The sequence below is a fragment of the Crocodylus porosus genome, unplaced genomic scaffold (assembly GCF_001723895.1).
Source record: "Crocodylus porosus isolate Cpor-Errol unplaced genomic scaffold, CroPor_comp1, whole genome shotgun sequence".
NCBI classification, from domain to species: Eukaryota; Metazoa; Chordata; order Crocodylia; family Crocodylidae; genus Crocodylus; species Crocodylus porosus.
Genome location: NW_017728886.1, coordinates 260,790,351 through 260,800,032, shown reverse-complemented (window position 1 = coordinate 260,800,032; position 9,682 = coordinate 260,790,351).

Genomic DNA, 9,682 nt, shown 5'->3' with positions numbered 1-9,682 from the left:
GCCTCCAAGAACAACATTCTCCAATAAATTTAGACTAGGAATAGCAACAATAGCTGCTGCGGTGTGCTGAAATGAGCAGACCACCATTTCTGAGAGCTCACGGGTGATACGTCCTTACTTGTCAATTAGGAAAGGTATTTAGTTGATTTACTCTTTGCAAACCATCTTCTTTAACTATATGTATGTAGCAAAAGTTTCATGCCTAAGAGAAAGGATCCAAGTTTTTCATATACTCATTTATTCACCGAGAAATAGAGCGTCTGTTTTCGGGTTAGATTTGACCAGTATGTACGATTGAAAAAAAGAAAAAGTCAAGATATTTAGCTTTCAATTTGAGTTAATTGAATTTTAATTGAAACAAACCAAAAAAAGCCCCCAAAAGATGAAAACCAAGCTAAATGCTTTGTTTGTCACATGAAATGTTTAATTCACCCCCACCCCTACCTCTAATGTTTTCTTCATTTTTTTTTTTTTGCAAGGAAAAAAAAAAGGAAAAAAAAAAATTTATCATTAACCTGAAACCTTCCCTTGCTTCCACAGAAGTTTTCATCTTGGTCAATAAACACATGGAAATGATTTATTCACACAGTTCAATGTCAACACAGGAGCTAGATAAATTCTGCTAGATCCATCTCCCAATATTTATTCTTATTCCAGTCAAGAAGCAGAAAGACAATGCAAATGACGTGACCGTGACTCCTCTGATGGTGACTAGTCAAAGTGACCGTTTCAGAGACAATTCACACACAGACATTTGATTTCCTTACTTAGACTGCAAGGTCTTTGGGGCCGGGGCTGTATCTTGCATATATTTACAACACTTAGGACAACTGTGGCCTCAATGCAGCTGTAAGAAGTTTCTAAGTATATTATCATGCAAACTAATTAAACTATTGAACAGTTGCAATGACTTAGCTCTTCGCAGAGTCACAGGAAAGAAAGGATGGATGGGCCTCACCAAGTCATCTTGTCCAGTCCCCCACTCAAAGCAGAAACAGCTCTGACTAAACCAAACAAGCTTTAGTTCAAAGTGCCCTGCCACCATTTTTCTGGCACAGGGACACTGATACACATGACGGACACTCGTGTGCTTTTAATTAGCACGGCTTGCTAATCAAAGTGCCCCACGCCTCCTGGAGCATGTCAATGAATACCCACTGTTCCTTGCTCCTTCCTGCCCCTGCACAATCATCCTGCCACTGTTTGACATCCCATGCCCTCTATGACCCAAGGCAACTTTTGGTCACACACCCTTCTCCTAAAGGGGCTGAAAGGTATATCAATGGTAGATTCTTCCCACTCATCATGCTTTGAGCCCTATATGATGTTTAAATAGGTTCTGCTACTTAAAAGATGATATTTCACAGCCATTTTAAGAGGAGAGATTCCTTTGTGGAGGCTGAAGAGACTTTGGGCACTCCGGTCTGATCGCAAATGATATCTATTGTCCTTCCCTTTCCAGCTGCCTCCACCCAGTTCAAAATCTTCCTTGCGTCTCCCATGAACATCACCAAAGCATCAGTTTCTGTTAGTGCAATAAATAGCATAATGGAAAATGAACACACCAATGATAAGCCGGCAAACAGCTTTTCTCAGGGCCAGGCCAATGCTCTGAGTAATACCGATGAACAAATTTGCTTCTATCAATAAATCCTTGCTGCAGCCCCTTATCTACAGTTGTAGTACAATCCCAGTTGGGATACCACTCTCTTACTTTCTCTTACATAACCTTATCTATTGACATGCTTTCCTTGCCCCTGTCTTTACTCCAGGTTTAAGAGAGATCATCACCCAGGACAATCTGTAGATAGGACAAGTTTGATGTCAATCCCAGCTGAGGTATGGGACTGTCTTCAAAGTTCCCTCTTCTTTTTTTAAAAGGATAAATTAATGATACTGTTTCAGCACTGACTTTTTTGGCAGCCATCACCAACCCTTTCGAAACAGGAAGCAGGTGTTCCAGCATGCTTCATTGGGCAGAATGAAGAACAATGCCCCCCTCCCAAATGTCACTGTATATGATGTATTCAGTGATTGCTGCTTTTTGATCAAGACTACATTCACTCATATAGCAGGGAGCAATCCATCTGTTTTGTAATCTGGAATGAGCCGTTGAAGTGCAAAGTCATTAATTTTAGCGGGGAATTGGAAATAGAAAATGGTGAGCACATAGTGCTAAATTTCAAATCTCCCTTGAATGCTGGAAATGTGATTGGCTAGAATATTACTGAGTTTGTTTTCCACACAGGGGAAGTGTGGATAGGTGGGAGGGAAACAAGCAGATTCTGAGAAAGAAATGTTCTAATTAAAAATAAAGTAGCTCCTCTGGGTCAGATTCTCACTTATTATAAGCATTACTGAATCACTGAAGTCAGGACCAACTGGAGTTCTGTTCGCACACAACTCAAACCCACTTGGGACAGCCTAGCCTTAGGCTCTTTGCTTGTTGACACAGTAGTCACTCTTAAAATGTTCGGGTTACTATATCTGGAATCGGCTTTTGATAAGGTGAATTTATTCAAGAATATACACTACCTGGTACAAAAGGATCTCTAGTCCATGACTGAGGCTCATTGGGCCTTGTTAAACCTTATGCTGTAAGTCGATGAATGTTTAATCGACTTAGTGCTTGGCTTACTGGAGCAGTCACACGGTAATACAAAAATCCTGCTTTGACTGTTCTTCACCTGCATAGCTAGCTGTGACTTGCCAGTAAAGGCTTGGTGAGAAGGGGCAGGACAAGGAGCGTGGCCCACACACTGCTCCTGCAGGGCGGAGAGCCACCACCATGTCAGTTGTAGCAAGACTACAGACACCTGGGGAAGCAGCTTCCTTGGGACTCTGTGGTCTCGCTGAAAAGGACAGGGGGGCTCCACACTAAAAACGGGGCTGCTTCCCCAGGTCTCTGTGGTCTTGCTAAATCAACGCAGCAGCTCTACAGTCCCAGAGAGCAGCAAGCTTCCCAGCTCCCTGCACATGTGGAGGAGCCTCCCCTCCCAGCTTGCAGCTCTCCAAGAGATTGGGTCTCTGCAACAGCTGGGCAGGGTGTCCCTGAGTCCATGCATGGGTGGAAGGGATTTTCTCCTCAATCCCCTCCCCTCAACCCCATGCTTCCCACAGCCCTAAAGTTGCCTGGAGGCAGCAGCAAGCCAGTGCTTCCCTTTTGCATGTACAGGGAGCCAGGGTCACCCTGTCTGGCCTGACCATGGGCAGCAGCCCTGTCTCCATCCAGGGACACCTGCCCAGGTCTCCTGGGCAGCAGCAAGTGTGGGGGAGGGTGACTGCTGCTTACTTGCAGAATGGGCATCCTTTGCTCGCTGCCTCCTTGCAGAATGGGGCTGTTCTGTGGCCAGGCAGGGTGCCCCCAGCTTGCTGCACTTGTATGGGAAAGGATGGGGCCCAGTGTGAGAGGGACTAGGGCTCTAAACAGAAAAAAGAGCAGGCCTCTCAGTTCTGAGGTGCCTGAGGCAGAGCCAGGGCCCAGAGGTGGCCAAAGGTCCTTGTGTGCCCTCAGCCAAGAGGAAGAAGTCAAGGGGTGTGCAGCCCGGGATGACAATGGCTGGTGCTAGGCCAGCTGATAAGGAGGAATTGAAGGAAGAGGTCCAAGAGTGAGCTGGGGCCAGAGATGGAAGACTTGGATGGGAAATGGAGCAAGGGCCAGGGGCCCCAGTGGTTAGCAGCCCAGGAGGGTTGTAAAACTTGTAGAGGGAGTTCAGAGAGGGAAAAATAAGATCAGGTAGTCCTGAAGACCGGTCCTGGGTAAGACCTGAAACTGCATCCTATTGAAGCAGGTTAGGATAGTGGGGCTGCCTGTAGCAGGGCTGTCTTCATGAAATGCCATACATGGCCCACTCCAGGGAAAGGTGAGGATGGGGCTGTGGATAGCTTCACCTCCCACTGCATTGTGGGTTACCCCATGAAGAGGGAAAGTTAGGGGAGCACACCCCGGCAGAAAAGCACCTAGCCAGGGAATACCATGACCACGTGGATCCAGGGGCCCAGAGAGGGGCCAGGGAAGACCAGACCCACATGTGTCCAGTGGCCCAGCAAGCGGCCTGAGGCATAGAGCGCGGCCCAGAGAGTGTAGTGGGACCAGAGGAGTCCAGCAGCCCAGCAAGGGGCTGGGAATAGAGTGCAGGCCTGGAGAGGGACCTGGAGAGGGCCTGGAGAGTGGCCAGGAGAACTAAAGTGGTCTGGTAGGGCAGGAGGGACCAACAGGGGCTGATAGCCCAGAGATGGGCCAGGAGGGAGACCAAGAGACCTGGTAGCCCAGGAAGTATTTGTGTAAGAGCAAGGGCCAGAAAGGGGTGGAGGAGAGACCGAGGGGTCTGGCAACCTGAGTGGGGCTGAGAGGGAGACTGAGGGGTCTGGTAGCCCAGGCTGTGCTAAGACCCAGAGGCCAGAAGGCCCAGAGTGGGGCTGAGAGGCTGAGGAGTCAGAAGGCTCATAGAGCGGCTGCATCAGGAATTGGTAGAACATCTGTAAGGAAGCCATCTGTGAGGCATGGAGCATGGTATGGGGAAGGTATGGAGCCATACAATTGGTCTATAAGGTCAGGACCACAAGCCAGGTGATCATAATAAGACCAGGGCAACCTCCCACACTCTGTATAACAACTAACATCAGTGCATGGCAGGAGAGAGCTGAGCAACTGCTCATAGAGCACAGTATCTCAATTTTTGGGGGGTAACCTGTGACAATTACCCTGCTCACACTAAGACTTGTGAACCAAGCAAATATACAAAATAATTTATACAGATCAGAAAAATGCACTCCATGAAATTATTCAATTCTCATAAGCTTCCTGGTGAATGCTTTAGAAAATTTGCCTACCCTACCAGCCCTGATCACCAACTGAGGATGTCAGTAAAAATAAGGCTCCCTTAATAATCCTTTTAAGGCAGTGAGGTACAGATGTGTTAAACTGCATACACTTTCATGGAATCTGCCTGCTAGAGGCCGACTGAAAGACTCATATTGATCAGCTCCTAAAGGAAAATAAAAAATGAAAGATCAAGAACTAGAATAACAACAGCAGCTTTAATGTTAAACAGTGGTTCAGCCATACTCAGTAGGCTCTGTGCTGTGAATAAGTCACTGATAACTCAAGTAGAGTTTCCTCCTGTGCCCATAAAATTCAATGGGACTTTTGCCATTGGCTGTAATAGCAGCAGGATTGGGCTGTTAACCCTTAATTAGTTTATTTATCCTATACGTAGCACATGCCGAGTAGAGTAATTAAGGCATTTATAGCCTGTAAGTATCTTCCAGAAAATCATTAGATATTCTTCCTTAAACAAAACTTTAGATTTTCCCTCTGTTTCAGTCTAGTGTGATTGCCTTCAAAGGAAGAGGAACATTCTGCTTCATCAGTTAACATTTTATTGTAGAATAAATTTGGTTAAATAGATAACAGGAGAAGACTTAGATTAAATTTTTAATCTGAGAACAGCAGCAGCAGATGAAAAAAATATTTAGGCTGCCATTTGGGGATCTACATTTCCTTTCCCATCAACTTTTCAGCTCATGCTAATGCATGTTTGTCAAGAAAGAACTTGATATATCTATACCAAGGAATTTGAACGTGTGATATGTGCTATATAATTTATTTCAATTGCAGAGTGACTTTATCCTTATGCCTCATAATTGCTTATTTTTTTTAAGCATAGGAAGATGTTTGATCCTTTAAAGCTAATATTAAGAAATATAATAAGTCTTTCTTGCTTTGTTCATTAGGAAGCCATAAAAGCATAAATGGGATGTACCAAAGGGATCTATATGCATGTAGAATCTACGGCTGGCTTCACTGAATGACTAATGAAATTTGCATTGTGTTTACACTAGCCTTTTCCTGATATAAATGAGCAACTGGAACTGAATTAGTGAGACAGGTTCTGTCTGTTTCAGTTTTACTCACCCACGTTCCAAAATGGAGATCTTAATCAGGCAAGCTAGAAACTCCCTGGAAGAATAACCAATTAGCTATGAACCATTTCATTCATTTCATGTATAGGCTGGGGGCAGGGTTTGAAATACGGTGAGGTTCCGAGGGGCTGAGCCCCCCCCCTTAAAAGATGCGTGCTCCCAGCCCACCCCCTGCCTTCTAAGAAGTTCAGGCTACAGTGGCAGCAGCTCCTTCCAGCTGCAACCACCGCAGACCCCAGCCCACCCCTCAAGAGTTGGAATGTACTTTGAACACTGGCTGGATCAGGGGATGGAACATTTTATTCTCCCTTTCTTCTGCTTTTGTTTTTTGATCTCTTTTCACCCTCAATGATATTCTCAAGGTGACATACAGACATACAGTAAAAGATTTAGGGATTGATTTCTCAAAAAATAAATACAAAGCAACTGGGCCCAACTCTAATAAAACTAGTCTATGAAGATTGCAGGTTCAATGGGGCAAGCCGAAAAGTAATTTTCCCCGTGTGAAATTTCTTAGAAGAGGAAAGTGCATAGTCCCTCCTTTTTCCTGTAAAGAGATGGAGAAAGAGGGGGAAAGGGAGTGATGGAAACTCCTTTAAAAAGAAAAAAAAGATGTCAAAGGGAATTTTTAAAAAGCCTAATGTTTTTGATGAAAACAGTCATTTCAGTTGGCAAACAATTTTTATTCAAAAAGTTTTCCATTATTTTTTACTAGCTGTAGTCTTTGGCCACATGTAGATGAAATGAGAGATGTGTGTGCATGACACTTTAAGGTGGGCTAGATGCTTTTACACTGCTTTAATGGTGTCAGTGTGCATGTATAGAGTTGCCCTGGAAGGGGCCAGAACAAGCTTAGACCCAGTTGGGTAACTGGCTGGCCACTACCCCTCTGAGGGTTGTGGGAGAGGCCCAAAAGATGGTATGTCTGACACCCAAGGTACAAGCTAGATAAAGCCTATGGTCTAAGGGGCCCACTCCAAGAGAGAGCAAGGCAGAATAAGTTGTTGAGGCATGACAGAGACCCTGTGAGAGGAGGGCGGTGTGAATGTGTCTGTGACTGCGGCCTGACGATGATGCCTAAGCTTGGTCCAGCTGTAGGCTGGGAGCACTGTCATCTGGATGCCATCTGTGAGGCTTGGGCTGCAGTGTAGGGGAGGAACGGAGCTGCCAATAGCGCCCCCTGGCATCGGGGCAAGAAATGGGCAGCCTCCCACCTTAATTAACATCGTAATTAAGAACAAGGCATGGCAGACAAGTCAGGTGGATGGCATGCCCAAAGGCAAGAGGGGAAACTAACACTGTGGCTAGTCAGGGAGCCCCACATTGCCACAGACACCCCTAAATAAAATGCTGGAGTCTGTTGGGGCGCAGTAATTACCATGCTCCAGCAAACTTGATTAACTGAGTCTGCTCCAATATGCTGTAATTGCAGCACAACAAAGCAGCCTCACAGCACGTATACATGTGCCTCTAATGGCTAGGGCACTACCAGGAATATGGACACCTGGGGTCTAGGCCTACCGCAGCCTGAAGAGGTTCCAAACCACACCTCCCAGGACAGCACCCTAACCAGCAGGTTACAAGTGAAGTAAAAGTGGGGATATGGATATCCTCCACGCCTTTATCAAAGCTGTGCCAATGTGCAGCCAAGAACATAAGCTACATAATATGAATAGGGAGTAGAGTTATGGATGTTGCTCCTTGTTCCTAGGGCTGTTAATGTATTTTACATTTAACAGGCATGGAATTAAATAACCCTTTTTAAAAATGTACTAATGGCAGTAAGCAGTTTGTCAGCTTCAGCTAACACTGGCCTGCCATAAATAAAGACACTTTAGTATGCCCATGGACTAAGGCCAATGCCTCCTGCTCTATTTCAGTGAAAATATAATTGCCCTCAGCAAGCCTGATTTTAGGTTTCTCCTTCCCAGTTCAATCAATTTCAAACAGTGGAAGAAAAGAGGAATGTATTCCAACTTGAGCAGTATAAGTCATTCTTAAAATGATGATACACCAGTGTAGATCCTAGCACTCTTCAGCACCAAAAATCTTATCTTTCTGTGACTCACTTCAGACTGTCACTTGGGTTTTGTCTGGCACAAAAATAAACAGTGTATTTCCAAGGTAATGTTGAAGATGTACTTGTGTTGTTTTAAGGTCATCTGTTGCAGCCCTGAAGACACATGTAGAAAAATACTTGGTATCAACCATCTACATCTGTCTTCTCCCCTTTTAGGAAGCAGAAAGTAACTGTGTGACCAGACTCCCAGCAGGGGGTGGTGCAGGCACCTACCCTGGAGATCTTCAAAAGAAGACTGGATGCAGACTTTGCTTGAGTTATTTGACCCCAGCAGTCTTTCTTGCCCGGAGCAGGAGGGTTGGACCCAATCATCTCATAAGGTCCCCTCCAGCCCTAAACTTCTGTGAATCTGTGTGAATCTGTGAATCCCCTTTTAAAACATGTAGTTTGGGGAATATCTATCATATGCAAATATAAAGTATATGATAGATATACGAGCCAATGGTGTCCCCTTGTTATGAAGACAGCTAATGACATACTGGGCTATATTAGTAGGAGCACTGGCAGAAGATCAAAGGAAGTGTTTATTTCCCTCTATTCAGCACTACTAATGTCTGGAATACTGTTTTCAGTTTTGGGCCCCCCACTACAGAAAGGATGTGGACAAATTGGAGAGAGCCCAGGGGAGGGCATCAAAAATGGTGAGATTGCTGGGGGACACGACTTGTGAGGAGAGGCTGAGGGAATGTGGGACCCCTGCAAGATATGCTAGGAAATCTGCTTGTCACACCAGACAACAAAGCTAACCTATTTAACAATTTCTTTGCCTCCATTGTCCTGAGCAGGGACTGGATCAACCCCCCACCGGGACCCCCTTAGGCCCCAGGGGAGGCGCACCCAGGCCAAGGGTCAGTGAGGATCTAGTCAGGGAACTTCTGGAGGGACTGGATGTATTTCAGTCAGCTGGTTCTAACGATCTCCACCCCCGAGTGCTGAGGGAATTAACTGAGGTCATTGTGGGACCCCTGGCATGGCTGTACGAGCTCTCGTGGTGCTCTGGTGTGGTGCCAGAGGACTGAAAGTGGGCCAACGTGGTTACCATTTTCAAAAAAGGGAGGAAGGAGGACCCAGGAAACTATAGGCCAGTTAATATTACCTCGATCCTGGGTAAGCTTTTTGAGAGAATTATTCTGGCACATGTCCACAAGGGGCCAGCAGGGGAGATCATGCTTAGGGGCAACCACCACAGGTTCATTCGAGGCAGGTCCTGTCAGACCAACCTGGTGGCCTTCTACGACCAGGTCACAAAATCCTTAGATACAGGGGTAGCAGTGGACGTAGACTTTCTGGACTTTAGGAAGGCCTTCGACACTGTTTCTTACCCCATTCTCATTCAAAAACTGGGGGACTGTGGTGTCAACACCTACACAGTCAAATGGGTCACTAACTGGCTGGAGGGCCACACCCAGAGCGTGGTGGTGGACGGGTCATTGTTGACCTGGAGGGATGTGGGCAGTGGGGTCCCGCAGGGCTCGGTCCTCGGGCCCGCACTGTTCAACATCTTCATCAGTGACTTGGACAAGAGGGTAAAAAGCACCCTGTTCAAATTTGCTGATGACACTAAGATGTGGGGGGAAGTGGGCATGCTAGATGGGAGGAATAGGCTGCAATCAGACCTAGACAGGTTACAGGGGTGGGCCAATGAGAATAGGATGGGTTTCAACACTGACAAGTGCA